This window comes from Mus musculus, chromosome 8, assembly GCF_000001635.26.
Source record: "Mus musculus strain C57BL/6J chromosome 8, GRCm38.p6 C57BL/6J".
Lineage (NCBI taxonomy): Eukaryota > Metazoa > Chordata > Mammalia > Rodentia > Muridae > Mus > Mus musculus.
This window is the reverse complement of record NC_000074.6, coordinates 113,535,111-113,551,744: the sequence shown is the minus strand read 5'-3', so window position 1 is coordinate 113,551,744 and position 16,634 is coordinate 113,535,111. Positions and strand designations below refer to the sequence as shown.

The following is a 16,634-nucleotide window of genomic DNA, read 5'->3' as shown; positions in this document are numbered from 1 at the left end:
AATGCCCTCACTCACTCCTTCCTCTCCTTCCTCCCTTGGAGTGTTACCTGCTACTCCCTGATTCTCCAGGGGAGGGGAGGGAAAGTCAAGAGGAAGTTGCTCTGCTCTGAGATGGGGGTAGGAGGAAGCTGTCTTCACTTCTTCCGGTTCAGAACAACGCCAGTCTGATCTCTACAGAGGCAGTTGCTTATCTACACGTTTTGCACTCTAAGGACTAATCACTTGATGGTGTGCACATTTTAACGCTTCATTCTCTTGGTTACCCAGGACGCCATCTGTGGGGCACAGGGGAAGCTAGAGAGCGACTCCATTTTGTTTTTATTGGATTCACTTGGCTCTATGAATGGTTTTGCCCCTCCTAGTTCTCAGGGCATTGTGGATCATTTGTAAACTTTTAAAAGCACCATCTTTCTTCTTATGACATCGGTATATGGTTAATAGAGATAATTTAGGGAATAAAATAGGTTGGCAGCATAAACACCAATAAATAATCACTGGCAATTATAGACTTTAGAGATAACAAGTCAAAGTAGCTGTTTCCTTCCAGTGGCACATGTGTATGATGCATGTGCAAGTTTGCATGCATCAGTACATATATGCATCTGCCACTGTGTGGATATGGAAGCTGAGGGCAGGCTCAGGGAATCAGTCTTCATGGTCTACCTACCTTATTTGTGACAGTCTCTCTTGTTCAGTGTCATTTATGTCCGGTTAGCTGGCCTGAAGGCTTCTGGGAATTCTTCTGTTTCTGAGTCCCATTTTGCTTTTGGGATATTGGGATAATGGATGCTCAGCTCTATGTGAGTTGTAGGGATTCAAACTCACGTTCTCGTGTTAATATGACAAGCGTATTACCCATTGAGCTGTCTCCCCAGCCCACAGTGCATTTTCTAAAAATATAGACACCACTCACATTGCACCGTTTCAACAAAAACAAGCATAATCCTGTACAGTTTATTGGATAGACTTACATTTTACCCCTTGCTTAACTGCTTCCCATTTGTGGACTTAGTTTCTAGTCATTTTCCCTTGTACCAGGTGCTCGTCATGATTCAAATCCTTTATCACTGTCCCCATATGATGATTGAAGCTGACCAGGTCTCTACTGTCCATGGGGAAATGTTGCTCACACTGCTTCTTGGGCTAAATGTGACTTTAACGCAGGCCTAGCAAAAATGGAAACTGGAGAACACAGGATGAATTAACTGGCTGCTTTGAGGACCCCTAGAACTATTTTAATAGGTTAATTTTACAAATCTAGAAAAAGTCCTTTTTGGCCAACAGATGTCAGTGTGACCTCAGCCCAGTACTTAAGGGATAGACAAGGGTACTTGGAATTGACAAGATGTGTGTATTCTACAGCCCAGAAGTGTGTCAGCATAGCTATGGATATGGTCCCCAAAAAATCTGTAGATAATGCCATCATGTTACAGTGTCAAAAGGTTGGACACTGTGGTAGTAGCTGTCATCTAGACAGCCCATGTCTGGTCTTTCTCACTGCACAACACACACCTTCCATAGTAGCAAACTAGTCCAAGAAAATAATGTGCTATCCTTAGATTTCCCTTGATTGAGGAAACAAAGCCCATGTGTACCACGGGAAAGCAGTTAGCTGTCTAGGAAAATGAGTGGGCAGGCCACAGTACAGGACCACATGTGTCCTTATGGCTTGACACTCCTGCTCACCAGACACAAGTAGCTAGAACACTCTGTGTTTGTATAATTGAGGGAGAGGCCCTGAGTTCCCACCTTCTAAGAATGAGAGAGCAGTTCATTATATTTTCACACTAATGAGACACAGAATACATTTCTCTCATTGCTTTTTTTTTTCTAGATACATTTGTTCACTTACTGCAGACAGTCCTGATGCCATGTTGTGCTGATGAGTATAATAGAAAGGAGGGGGATGCGTGGGGGGGGGGGAAGGTTTGCAGCCTGTGAGGATATGAAAAATGGCATCTCTGTTTTCTACCTTAACTTAAAAATGAAAATGTACTTTCTGCAAATATAGAAGATGACAGGAATGTGTGCATAGGTAATTATAAGAATTTGGCTCTCCATTTGTCTAGGGAAATCAGCTGTTTCAAAGAAGGCAGAAAGAATTACTTTCCCTTCGGACTCTTCTCCTGTTGATCCCCTTCTCGTTGCTGGCAGTGGGTTCTGCCAATTTCCTTTTTCCCAGACACTTCACGCTCAGGTCTGAATCCTCTGCACAGGGTTCCCGTGGAGGATCTGACTGTTCTTTCCCAGAGTAAAAGAGTAGCTAACTCTGCCACCATCCAGCATCTCACCATTTACACACCACGTGACTCTGGACCACCATTCAGACTGGATCTCTTCTCTGCAGGATAGAAATGACGGCATCTAACTCACTCTGTGTGTGTGTGTGTGTGTGTGTGTGTGTGTGTGTGTGTGTGTGTGCGTGTTGGCAGAGGGAGTGTGTGAAGCATGTGATGGAGCTTGTCTGAGAAAGTGTCTGGCTTGTGACAGCACTTCCATAAATGATATTGTCGTCCTCTTCTCGGGGAGGAATAAAAATTGTAGTAATATTAACGATAATGTTTCCTATCATTTATTTATGATGTAATATATGCTAGACATCTAATCTGCCTGATCTTCTTTAAGCTTAAGGATAATAGACAAATGAGGTCTGTGTCGCATACTGGTTTTCAAAGTAATAAGTAAGACTCCATTATCTTAACTGTGACTACCAGAGCCACAATCGGAAGCTAGATAGATCTAACTTTCTAGTGCATTTTTCAAGTACAACACCACACTACTTCTTCGTGGACAGCAGTCTCATCACAATGCTGTAAAGAAGTGATTTGGGGGTGTTCTGTAACTTGGGGGGGTTGTCTTAGTGACCTTTCTGTTGCCATGATAAAATACCCTGCCCAAAACAGCTTAAGGGAGAAAAAGTAGATGTATTTCAGTTTACGGTTCTATGGGATACAATCTATCCCGTTGGGAAAGGGTTGGCATCAGACAGGATCAGGAGGCTGGTTGGCCATGTTCATCTATACCTAAGAAGCAGAGAGTGAGCAGGAAGTGGAGTCAAGCTATGCAGTTTCAAGGTCCTCTCTCAGTGACCCACGTCTTACAGCAGGGGTCCCCACTCTACAGTGTTCCAAAGCAATGCCACAAGCTGGGGACCAAGTGTTCAGACACCCAAGCCTGTGAGCGCTATTTCATACTCAAGCCACAACCAGGGTAAAGTATATATGCATATTAGGCTCCCAGAAATGCTTCTCTTTCCTTGTGAGGAGAGACTGACTAATCCTTTGGTACTGTACTCCTCAGCAGGTCGATCCCGAGTCTTGACCAAAGCCTTTTCCATTAGTGAATGCCCCATTTCAGACGATAGAGTCCTGGAAAGTGATCTCCCTGGGCACCTTCTGTATTTCATCTGACCTCTCGTCCCCTTGTCATACAAACTCAGATACCCAAGGAATATTGGCCAATGCTCCTGAAGAAGCAGCTACGTCCTGTGATGAGAAGGTTGGCAAACTTACCCTGGGAAGTAGGCCTTCTCCATGACGTAAGCACATGCAACTTCCTCTCTCTGTCTTTCTGTCTTTCTTTCTTTCTGTCTGTTGGTCTGTCTTCCTGCCTGTCTGCCTTCCTGTCTGTCTGTCTGTCTCTGTCTTCCCCACCCCCCATCTTAGCTCACTCCTCTTCCCTTACACGAAATGTGTAAACCTTTTCTTCAAAATTTGTTATTTCCTTCTTGGACCAGTTGTGAAAGGAGCTGGGGATTGGCACGACCAAGACAAGATGCATGAGGAGAAAAGGTTGCAGTCTCTAATTAAGAGGGCAAACATTAAAGTCACACATATCCCAGGTAATTATGTACCTGAGATACGTGTGAAATATGTTCACGGAAGTAGTGTGCTGTTCTAGTATGGGGGAGAAACACAAAGTCCTGGAGTGTGAGTTGAGGAGAGAGATACACTAGCTCCCTCCTTTAGGGTAGGCTCAGGAACCATACACATGGTGGCTTATCAGGAAATAAACTGAGAAGAGACAGGCTTTCAGAGGCATTGGTGAACTAGGAGAAGATTACAGATTGGTGGCTATGGAGCTGGTAGAGACCAGGAAGATGCTCCGGGAAACCCTGCTGTTTCTGGGCACCTTCCCACCTGCCTTATAAGATGGGTTGGTTGTTTTGTTTCTTTTTTTTATTTTGTTTCTTTTTGTTTTGGTTTGTTTTTTTGTTTGTTTTTAAATAGGAAGTAGAGATTTACCAAAAACTTAGACTAGGGTTTTATTTCATGGGTCCATATATCTACCCTTCACTAGACTACACAGTAGTTAAAACAATCACTTTGTTTTGCTTTAACTCAAAAATTCATGACTGTGATGCAAAGAAATCTTCAGACAAATTATATCTTGAGCACACACCCCCAACTCCCTACTTTCCCTTTTCTTCCCTTCCCCCTTCCCATCAGTTTGTTATTTGTTTGTTTGTTTCAAGATAGGAGGTGAGTTTTTAAGGATACTCATTGGCCACATGGCAGTACTGTGCTAGGGAGAGGGGCAGCCATTAGAGGGTAGAGCCTGTGCTCATTGGCTGCATTCAAAAGCCTTCCGCATAGAGTAGAGCAAGGCTTTGATGTGCTTTTACCCCCTGGCCCTGCTCACCGAGCTGAAGTTAGTTTAAGAGAGAAGATTCAGGAGGCCTGGCACTCACTGGTGATTTTACTGATCGCCCCACCCCACCCACCCCCACCCCCATGCCAGAGAACAGCTCTTTGATGGATGGAAACATTTCTTTGGTGGTTGATTTTATACTGGCCAAGCTTCTGGGAGATATGTGTGTGTATTCCTTGAACTGAAGTAAATGATTCCTTTTGGTGTCCTTTCTATTAACAAAAAAAAAAAAAAAAAAAGAAAGAAAGAAAGAAAGAAAGAAAAGAGGAAAGAAATAGCAATGACCCCCCTGCAGCATTTCAGATGCAGAGAAAATCCACAGGGGTAATGAAGACTATGGGGTTCTACAGTCTGAGGGGCGCTCTCATTCCTGCCTTCCTGAGCTACTCACTCAGAATTTTTACTAGGACTTGAACATCCCTCTGGAAGGTACTTAGTCAAGCTCACTCCATCTTTCCCTTCTTTATGTCTTGTGTCCAGCAAGGGCCGTGTTCTCTACTCTGTCCATGATGCAGAGTAATATGTTCTATTTGCTTTCTTTTCTCAGAAAAGACAAAGATTCGATGCATGGAATTAAAAAAAAAAATCTAGCAGACACATGCATTGTCTGGGATGTATGCCCTTTGTAGCAATCTGGCTTCCTCCTTGTTCACTTTAAGCTTTCCCAATGTCTTACACCTTGATTCTCGAGGTGACATTTTGCAGTATAACCATAAGAGAAGACCCTGGCACTTGCTTTGCATCTGGGAAGTAGTTGTTACGGCAGCCTTTGCAGCTCAGAAGGGGATAGGATAAGAATTCATCTTTGCATGATTTCTTCCCAAAGCCCATTGTAAAAAAAAAATGCTCTTGATAATTTCAAGCTCATATTAAAATTTCTGCCATTTACAGAAAGGACAATTTGGGCAAATAAGTGCTCATTAAAATTTATTTAGAGGGAATATTTTCCATTAGGGTGTTTCATTATTTAAGAAGAAAATAGGAGCCTATGCAAGTGCTATATAATGCTCACACCAACATGACATTTCAGATAAATTACATTTAGATAAAGATAAACGTGTTTGGGTTTGGAAGACCAATTGATTCTAGTGGGTACCGTAGTTGCATAATTATAAGCCAGGTTGAAAAAAAAATTGTTAAAAACAAGGATGAGCCCCAAGCGATCCACCAGCCAGACTAGAGGAAAATTATCTCCTGTTGCTCTAATTGCTTTTCTTTTTGATTTACTATTGTTTGGAGCTCCATACTGTGGAATGGGTCTGAGTGTATGGAGATGGAACTGTTGGTGGCGATGGTGGTGGTGTGATGGCAGTAGCAGCGGCAGCAGCAGTGGCAGCGGCGGTGGTGGTGGCAGCAGCGGCGGCAGCGGTTGTGGTGGTGATGGTGGTGGTCAAATACAGAGTGATTGGTAACCTGAAAGATGCAAGTTCTGCCTCAAGGTTCCACATCCCATCATGCTGAAGGCAATGGGAAGATGATTAGGCCACAAGTGTGCATCTGCACAGTATCAGTACCCACACATTGCTCTGAGGGACCACATTTTCCACCCACAAGTTCTTGCAAACCGTTTCACACAGCGAGTTCTGAAGATGCTCATTTTGTGTCTCAGTTTTTTCCCCTAGATGCCTTGGATGCCTTTTTATCCATCTCCATCCTCTCTTAAAGTGGGATAATGAGTAGACAATGAAACGCGTTTCCGTTGATTTGACATAGATTCTGCAGGTTCTGTGTGCTCCAGACCATGATGATACCTGGTCTTTCTCATTATGCTTCAAGGCTGTAGGTAGGATGAGGTTAACCGTCAGTAACCAGACCGATACCATTAAGCCCTCCAGTGTGTTCTTCACTCAATGCGTTTAACGGAATGTTCACTTCCCCAGTGTTCAGCTGTGCATATGATCAACATTTATTTACATGTCTAAGTGGGTGACAGGCCAAGATGTGGAAGTTCTGAATGACAAGTGCTAAATCAGACTTCTGTTTCACACGAAGAAGTACTTAAGGAAGAGTCCTGACAGATTTTATTTTTTTCTATCTTCACATCTCTCAGCAGGTGTCGAGCACAGTCTTGACCTTCCCTGTTCATGGAGTGATGTCCACCATGCTCAAGATATGAAAGATTTGCTTACCCACCTGAAATGCAAAGTTTTTGATAAAGTAAAAAAAAAAAGTATTGTTTTCTCTCATTTTCTTTCAAAAATTAACCAACAGCTAGGTAAATTGAAGTTTACTAGGGCTAACTCAAATAAGGCCTGTCAGTTAAAAGGGCTTTAGTTTTATGCAATTGGTTACCTTCTAAAGATCATTCTTCTATTTTTTATTATTTATTTATTTATTTATTTATTTATTTGGTTTTAGGGATTAATCTTAGACCTCTATATATGTCACGGAAAGAACTCCAGTACAGCATTTTGCTTTTAAAAAGGTTTATTTTTAAAATCTGTGTATGTATAAGTAAATGTATATATACACATGTATACGTGTGTGTATGGGTGTATGCATGTCTGTGTGGGTACCTGCAGACGCCAGGAGAAAAGTGTCAGATCTCATGGAGCTGGATTTACAGGAGGCTGGGATGTCTCTCCCCCCAACCCCCCCTCCCCCCACTCAATGTGAGAGCTGGAAACCAAACTGGGCTCCTCTGCAAGAGCAACGAGTGTTTTTGCTGCTGAGTAATGTCTTCCACCCATGCCCCTCCCTTTGAGAACATTATTTATGTACTTACTTACTTCTCTAGCTCTGTAGTTGCTGGTATTACCCATCTATAATTCCTCCGGAGAGCTCACGGATGGCGGTATTTACACAGACACTTTTTAGAAAAGTCATCACAAGGAAAGAAAGAGGACTTAGAGTATCTAATTGTCCCAAAGCATCTCTGGGAAATCTGAAGCTCTGGGTCTAGTGCCCGTGCTTGATCACTCCTCACTCCATGGAAGTAGCTGAGTGCCTCTCGCATGTATGTATATACTGCCACTGTGATGGTTGATCTAGGTTGTCAACTTGATTATCCAGAATCAGCGGAAACACAAGATTTCCCGGCACTCCTGTGAGGGATAGTTTTGATTCAATTCTTTTAAGGCAGGAAGGGCCCACCCTAAATGTGGACAGCACCTTCTGCTGACGGCCCCGATAGAAGGACACACGGAAAGAACACTCGGCTTCTGCCTGCTTGCTTTAACGTTTACTGACAAGTCCATCCATCTGCCCATTTACTGCAGCACTCCTTCACCGACATTAGACCCAACCGCGTTGGGATTTCTAAATAGAATGAAGACCACAAGCTCTCCAGGAATCCTCCAAGGGCTTCAAGGCTAGATTGAAACTGCCGACACATTGAACCTGTGGACTGAGCAATTACTGGATTACTAGACCTCCCCAGTGGGAGCCAGCTATTGTTGGGTTACCCGGACCACAGCTTGTGAGCTGATCTAATAAACCCCTACGTGTTCTTTCTATTGGCTTGGTTCCTTTTGAGAACCCTGAGCAATACGGCCACCTTTCTCTAAACCTGGCTTTGCGTCCTCATGTTCTTGCACAGAATTCAGTGAGGAAACAAGAGGGAACTCTCCAATTTTCCTGTAGATACTGAAGTGGCACATTCCCCTCATGATGCCTTAGGGCGTATTCAGATGCCCGTATTTTCTGGCTTATGTACTGGTATATGTTTAGTTTGAATTTAAAACCTTAACTTTAAGACTTGGCACAGGCTCTGTCCTCACATGAGCTGCTCATTAAAGTCAAGCACTATTTACTTTATTCCTGGGAAGCTGTTATGCTTAATTCTACGGCAGAATTTGACATTCATCCTTGGTAAGTTTTAGCATAGTTGCACTCATTGTAAATGCAGACAGGGTAGGGAATGGGAAAGAAACAAGACAGGTAAGTGCGTGCTCTTATTTGTAACAAGTTTTATTCTCTTCAGTCTGAGGCTTTTTTTTTTTTTTGGTTTGTTTGAAAATGTATCTTCTAATTTTTAAGTAGTTAGGAAAGCAAATGTAGAGGCTCAATGGTAGAGTGTGAGTTTAATGTGTGTGAAGTCCTGGCTTTAAGGTCCAGCCCCCTCCAACTCCTCTGGGGAAAAAAAAATCAAAGAGAAAAAAAAAAACACCTAACTAAAGGAAAATAGAGAACTGTTGTATACAGAGCTATGAAGGAGACTCTGGTAGGTGTGGCAAGCTTCACACCTTTGAATGGCCACTCCCTGGACTTGCCAATCACACAGGATCCAGGTTGATTATAGAACAGCACATTTCTTCACTGAGTACAAGAGTGATGAGAGAGGATTATTTGTTTTAAAGCATGATTACTGATCTTCAAAATGTATAAACTGCCGGATCATTTAGCTGAGACCCTGAAAAGTGAATGATATATTGGCAATGACGTGTATCTGGCTAAAAATTGATATAAGGCATACTTAACATAATCTACTATTGGGCTTCACTTGAAAGAAAATGATCTGTTGGTAATTTTAACTATTATTCAGGCAAAAGCCATTACTTAGTTTTTAGATATATTTTTTTAAAGTTATAGGCATGTGTGTGTCTGTTGAAGTATAGTCATATAAATGCTGGTCCTTTCTGAGGCCAGAACAGTATGTAAGAACAGTGTGTAAGAGCAGTGTGTAAGAGCAGTGTGTAAGAGCAGTGTGTAAGAGCAGTGTGCAAGAGCAGTGTGCAAGAGCAGTGTGCAAGAGCAGTATGCAAGAGCAGTATGTAAGAACAGTATGTAAGAACAGTATGAGCTCTTACCTCTGAGCCTTCTTTCCACTACACTTTTAGGAGAAACAAGATATAATAAAGTCTTATCTATAACAGCCCAAGTAGCTTAGCAAGGCTACCACGAGGAGCAAACAGCAAGAACAAATGTCTAGTGATAAAGTAGCTGAAAGCAAAAGGCTGGCAAACATGGACTTTTGAGAGCTGGATAATATTTGACAACAGGACATTAAATACGTGGAAATTTTCACCGATAAATTATGACCTTAAAAAGTGGTATCAAGATCAAATGACTATTCTAAAAATAAAATAAAATAAAATACCCACAGTATTTGAAATATGAAACTCAGAGGAAGGAATTAACTCCAGAATGGACACAATAAAAAGGATTAGTAAGTAAGAGTAGTTCAGAGTAAATATCAAGGTGTCTGAAGAGTAGAGAATAATGAACAACGAGACGTGCAGCCTCCCACGCGAACAGAAAGACCCGAGTGAGGGACTTTTTCAACTGTAGACTGGATACTTAACGAAACCCAGAGAGCATGGGAAAACCCAGAAATCACACTTGAAAAAATGAAGAGCCGGGACTCCAAATCCGATGGCAGCTGTTGCTTTACTGATCGAGTTCCTCAATGAGGTCTGGAGAGATGGCTCATTGGCTAAGGGCACTTGTTCTCTCAAAGGAGCTGGGTTAGGTTTCTACCATCCACAGGTACATCTACCACTCACAACTGCCCGGAATTCCAGTTCCAGATGATATGGCGCTCTCTTCTGGCCTCTGCAGGCATTGGACACCCATGTGCACAGATCTATATGCGGGCAAAATACCCACACACATAAAAATAGATGTATAAAAACAAACTAAAATAAAGAGAATCCCAATGAACACTGACTCAAATAAATTCAAAACATACCATGCTCAGGCACATTGCATTTAACTGATAAAGTCCAAAGACAGAGGGGTCGGGGGAGAGAAATGCCAGTTTGAAGAAAGCAAGAATAAAACTGACAGGTAATTTTCTAAACAGTATAAAAACCAAGAAAGTGAATGGTATATTTATAGAACCCAAACTAAAAATATCTACAAATTTACAACGCTTTTTAACAAAATAATGGTCAAAAGTGAAAACCAAGTAGAGACATTTCTTACTACAAAGTAATGAGGCTTTAGCACTGATATATTCATCCTCTCCATATGAAATACTAATGGGGGTTCCACTGGCTTAAAGGAAATAATTTCAGTTGGATGTGTCAGCTTGTGAAAAAGAATAAACGGCCCATGAATAAGAAGATAGAGAAAAAGAATCAAGATTTCTAACAACCGGAGGACCAAATTCACAGAGAAAAATAACAGCAACAGCCTAAAACCATGAGGACAAACGGTTTTTAACTTTTGGTGTCCACCAGCGGAATTCAAGAGATGGAGGAAGCTTGGGCTTGTCTCAGTGAGGATGAACACAACTCACAAAAGAAGATGGGAGGCTGAGTGTACTATCACGGAAGTGCAGTTTGGTGGAAAGGAACTGCCCTGAAACTGCCCTGAAGGGGAGACTCACCAGGAAACGGGAGCTGAAGGAGAGGGAGTACAGGCCTCTAGGTCCTTTGCATTGCCATACCACAGGTCACACAGTAATGGCATGGCGTGCATTTACATATTACAAGAGGACACTGTGTGGCCAACGTGGAGTGTTGCAATATTATAAAACTCAGTGACATCACAATGGGAAATTGTATCATGATCTGTATTGCCAGTGGGCACTGTGATGTTATAGGGGTGAGTTGTGATGCCCCAATAAGGCATTATGAAATAATAAAATATTACTATTGTTATTATTATTGTTGTTGTTGTTGTTGTTGTTGTCATAGTGTTAGCTTGTGATGTCAAATGAGAATTATGCTGCTGTCAGAATGGTATGCTGAGATGTTCAGAATTGGTAAGGTACAATAGAGCCATTGTGATGTCACTGCAGGGCGTTGTGAGGCAACAGTGACAGATTCTGAAATCACATGCATCATTGTGACGTCACACCAAAGTATCATGAGGCCACAATGAGTGTGCCATGGCATCCTCAAAGGCCATTGTGATGATACAGTAGGCCACTGTGATAGCCTAACTGAGCATTGCAACATAATAATTTATGAAGTCACAATGGGGCATCAACATCATGATGTCACAAGGAGAGCATTGTCATGCCAGTGGAGCATAGTTGAGTCATAGGTGACATGTGGTGTCAAAATGGAGCATTTTGATGTCACAATAGAGCATTGTGGTGTCACAATGGATGCTGTGCTGTCAACAGGACACTTTGAAGTCTCAATGGGGCATTGTACTATAACAAGGGAGCATTATGATCTGATGATATGGCCTTGTGACATCACAAGTAGGCACTGTGGTGTCACAAGTGGGCATTGTGATAATGCAATAGGACATTGTTATGGTGAAATGTGGCAGCCTTACAATTAACATTGTGATGTATCAAGGTAGCAGTTTGGTATCACAATGGAAGGTTGCTATGAGAGTGCATGATTGTGCTCTCTCAGTGTGATGCCATAAAGGGAATTGTTATGTCAAAATGGAGACTGTGGTATAACATTGCTGGGAGACACAGCCACCATGTAAAACATGACAGGGTCTCTAAAGGAAACAAACAAAAAAAAAAGTCTTCCCTTCAAAGCCTGAGAGCAAGGGGATTCCTGATTCTAAGGGCTTTCATGGAGTTGGGCAAGCTTCATCCCACATGATCTAGCTTGGCCTGGCCTACATGCCAAAGGGCACGAAGGCACTAGACACCACAAACTTAATCTTGCAGCTGCAATGGGGGAGTCTCTGAAGCACAGCATACTCTTTATAGCCCTGTTGTAGAGGCACACAGAGAGGGCACACTCCTGCTTGAGAGAACTGCAGGCTGGCAGTGCTTGGTTCCTGGGAGAGGAGGAGAGGCAGCCGCAGGGCCTACGATCTAATAGAAGGGTTATAAAATACGTGAAAATATAAATACATATATAGTAAAGTCAAAGCCTGCTGGGAGGGAGGACTAAACAGTTATCTATTCTGCTGTGGGAGCTACCTTGAGCTGTCCCAGGGATCTGGAAGGCTTTGTTTACTCTCTCTCTCTCTCTCTCTCTCTCTCTCTCTCTCTCTCTCTCTCTCTCTCTCTCTCTCTCTCAATGTGTGTTTTGGTTTGGGGCAAATTCTTTTCAGCTAACCATGTCCATTCTTGGTTGGGTCCTCTGATGAGCGTATCAGAACTTAATCTCTGACTTTTCTTCCTTAGAATGGGCATCTGACTGTCTTTCTCTGATGCTGATTTTGTGGCCTTTCTACCACAGACTTTAATTAATAAGTATGGCATGCAACAAATTAGCATATGTGCATAATAAATTAGGGCATATCTATTTTTCTGTTTTTAATTATCTGCTATCTGGATAAGTTATCTTTCAACATCATCTTTTCATTGGTTTATGTGTGTTGGGCAATATCTCACTACTATGTGTCCCAGACTGGCCTTGAACTCGTGATTCTTGGGCCTCCTAAGACTGGGATTATAAGTGTGTGTCTCATAACTGATACTGAATACCCTCTTTTTTTCCCTTCCTTTCCCTTTCTCTCCCTTTCCCATTCCTTCTCCTCTCTTCCTCTTTTCTTCTACTTGCTTCCTGTCTTCCTGTCCAGTGCCAAGGGTCTAACCCCAAAAGAATAGTGTCACTGATCTCTTTTCTCAGGTCAGATTCATTTGTTTCATGACAGGATTTCTCTTTAGTCTTCCCCCCCCCCCCCCCTTTTTGGTGAAGAGGGGAAGGACACTTTACTTTCTGTACAAAGGTAACCATCATGTTAAAGACAGTAAATAACAAATAAAAGTGAAAGTATCTTTTACTCTCCTGCTTACTGCTTTAGTCTGCCAACCTAGGCCTAGCCTTGGAAGCTTCTAGCTTCCACACAATATCATCTAAGCCTAGAATGTCACAGCCTCTGTGACTTGCTGCTGAATAAGCTCACCCTTTCTTCTTTCTGATCTCAGGCTGGCTGGCTGTCTCAAACTCCTCTCCAAGCTGACTGATCCAATCTAGCTTCTTGGCCTCTCCTGATGCTCTGCTTAGCCTGAAACTAACTCTGGCAATCTGTTCTAATCTTCTGGCTCATTCTTGTTCTCTGGCTCATTCTGACTTCACCTGTGTCTGGCTTGTTCTCTCTCTGCAACCTGTCTCTCTATAACTGTCCTGGTAAAACTGTCTCCTCTCTCTCTCTCTCTCTCTCTCTCTCTCTCTCTCTCTCTCTCTCTCCCTCTCTCTCTCTCTCTCTCTCTCTCTCTGCACTGTTCTCTTAAGCAGCTTCCCTTTCCTGGCTCTTCTCATGAGAGTTGGCCATATCCTGTTCTGTCAAATCTTTCTCTGATTCATCACTTTTTCTGCCACTCAATTAGACATCACCTTCAAACATGGCTGCTTCCTTCTACAAACTAACTCTACCTTCATTGTTTGGGATTAAAGGTCTGTACTAAGGGTGTTATTCTAGTCAGAGAGATTAAGGGAGATGTGGCCCTCTCTTGTCCTGCAAGTGGACAAAGTGGGCAGAGTCAAAGAAAAGGGTTTGGATGGTCAATGAGTGGGACAGAAATGACGAGGGGATCAGCTTCAGAGAGGCAGCTCAACTGGGGAGAGTCAAAGGCTTTATAGTTTTTGGGTAAGGGAGTAGGGATTTCTAAGGTGGATAATGATCATTGGGTATGACTTAGGGTGCTTCAGAATGCCTCATTTGCATGAAGAGACATTCCAGAAATTCCAGGTGCTTCCTGCACTGGGAGATGGGAAGCTGAACCTGTAATCTAACCAAGGCGACCTGACATTCCACAGGAAGATGATGTGGGGGTTTCAAGCTCCCCAGACAAGGCCCGAGAAGAAGTTCTGCAGTTAAAAGGGATCCCCCATTTTGTATGGAGCTCGAGACAGCTGTCCAGACAATGGTAGACAGCAATCTTAATTAGCAGGGTTTCTCCACAGGTGTGTGCTAAGGGTGAGTCACACCACAATTAGAAAGAGGTATTTTCAGTAAATAACACAATATCGGGGTTTGAGGTTGTGATCAAATATCCTGCAACAACACTTTTCTTCTGGTAGACTTTTATTAAGGGGAGTGGGGTCTGCCTGGTTAGCAGTTGGGCTAGGTTTACGCTTTGCCATTCCTGTGGCTGATTTCCATTGGTGATCAGCTTTGAATGCTCCCAGATTTACCTGTGATTGGGGTGGGGATGGGCTGTTGGAGGCCTGTTTGTCCCGTCTTCCTTTCACTGTCAACCTTAATCTTCCTTTGTGAGTCAGAACCACAGAGACAGTCTTCACAGGCACTGGTGACCCTCTCCTTCAAGTGGAAGACTCTGTGGTGACTAACGCTCACTAGCCTGGCTGGAGTGCTGAAGAGGCTCTTCAGTTTCCCTTTCAACCCTCAGTTTCAGGCTGCTACCCTGGGCCTCAGTATTGTTTTGATTAGTTGTAAGAACATGGGTCTCTGCTTCCTCACATGGGTATTCCTTTTCCACAGGACGTATGGTTATGTCCTAGATCCTTGGCTATGATCTGGGCTTGATGGTTTTAGCTGCTCCTTTTCTGGGAGCTTGAGAAGTTTGTTCTCCAGGGGGGAGACTTGGGGATGATAGCAGGATCCAGACAGCATTTACAGTGTGGTTCCAGGTTTCTAAGTCTCTGAGAGTCACACAGTTGTAGCAGAAGCTAGGACAGTCCTTGATTGCTGGGCAGGAGAGGGGAGGGAATTCTGGGAAGAAAGATGGGATTCTAAGGATGTAGAGAAGAGCGGTGTGATAGTTTGAATGAAATGGCCTCCCTAGACTCAGACATTTGAATGTTTGGTTCCTATTTGGAGGTTGTGTAGCTTTTGGGAGGTGGGGTTTATAGGAAGAAATAAGGCACTGAGGGCAGGCTTCCAGTGTCTATAGTTGTAGCCTCCCCTCCCCCAGCCTTAAGATTCCACTGTTTACATAAGGATGGAGCTTGCCGCTCAATCGTTCTGCCACGCCCACTGCTGGAACCTGCTGCCTTGCTGTTCCAGAGCCATACACATGGTCACCCTGCTACTGGATTCCAGGATCATTTGGTGGGAATCGCCCCCCCTTCCCCTCCTTCATAAACTGCGTGTTGGAATAGTAAAATTGAGCTTTGATCAGAGTCTACTTTGACTTGGCTCCGTTCTTTCTTCTTTCCGTCTAGTTCCTCTCTTTCAGCTCGAGCTGCCATCTCAGTTGTACCGTTCCTCACGAGCTGCTGGTCAGCCCGCAACATATAGTCTTGTCTCACCTGTACTTCCCTCTTTCTGTTTCTTGTAGTTTAAGACTTAGCTCTCAGTTTCCTGCTCCAGGCACCCAATGCTATGCCTCTCTGTGCCATGATATACTCTAATCTTCTGCAACTATAAACCCAATAAACTCTTCTGTAAGTTACGTTGGTGCTTTATCATAGCTTCTGATGTCCTGTGACCTGTGAACTTTCCTTGGGTAAATGAGCATGGGGCTTTTCATTCTTTTGGGCAGCTGGGGAGTCTGGTAAGGAGATAAGAGATTCGCAGACAGACTCTGTGCACTCAGGGGACTTGTCACTTCCTTTACAGAAAGAGAGACTACTATGGGTGAGTGTGCTCACAGCAGCAATGGGGTTTGTATGACCTTGACCTTTCTATATGACCTTGACCTTCCCTTATTCACTTGGGTGGCTTACAGGCCTTGGAGAAATGATTTTTCTGCTCAATGCAAATTCCTGTCTCCAATAAACTTTCTTATTTGTAGACTCTGATGAGGGGAAAGATATTTGGCCAAGCTTAGTATGGAGTTTTTGTCTTGCTTTAAACTCCTTCCCTGAAACCAGACCCTTGCAGATGAGTTTTAATTCTCAGCTTGCCACAACAGAGAGTCACCTGAGAAGAGTGCCTTGAACTGCATAAAACTGAAACAAGGAGAGTTGCCTAATGTGGTGGTTGGAATACGGTTGGCCCAGGGGTGGCACTATTAGGAGGTGTGGCCTTGTTGAAGGAAGTGTGTCATCGTGGTGGTGGGCAATGAGAGCCTCCTCCTAACCACAAGAGAGCCAGTCTTCTCCTCACAGCCTTCAGATGAAGAGGTAGAACTCTCAGCTCCTCCTATACCATGCATGTCTGGATGCTGCCATGTTCCTGCCTTGATGAAAATGGACTGAACCTCTGAACCAGTAAGCCAGCCCCAATTAAATGTTGTCCTTATAAGAATTGCCTTGATTATGGTGTCT

General features: G+C 43.3%; 1 long non-coding RNA gene across 1 annotated transcript in view; it reads right to left on the bottom strand.

Annotated features, from left to right (window-relative positions):
* Window positions 1-936: 936 nt before the first annotated feature.
* 4930571O06Rik (RIKEN cDNA 4930571O06 gene) overlaps window positions 937-16,634 on the bottom strand; it is a 33,527-nt gene continuing 17,829 nt past the window's right edge. Inside the window, exon 3 of the long non-coding RNA NR_110476.1 lies at window positions 937-1,182. This is a non-coding gene — a long non-coding RNA (RIKEN cDNA 4930571O06 gene). The remainder of the gene's footprint in view (window positions 1,183-16,634) is intronic.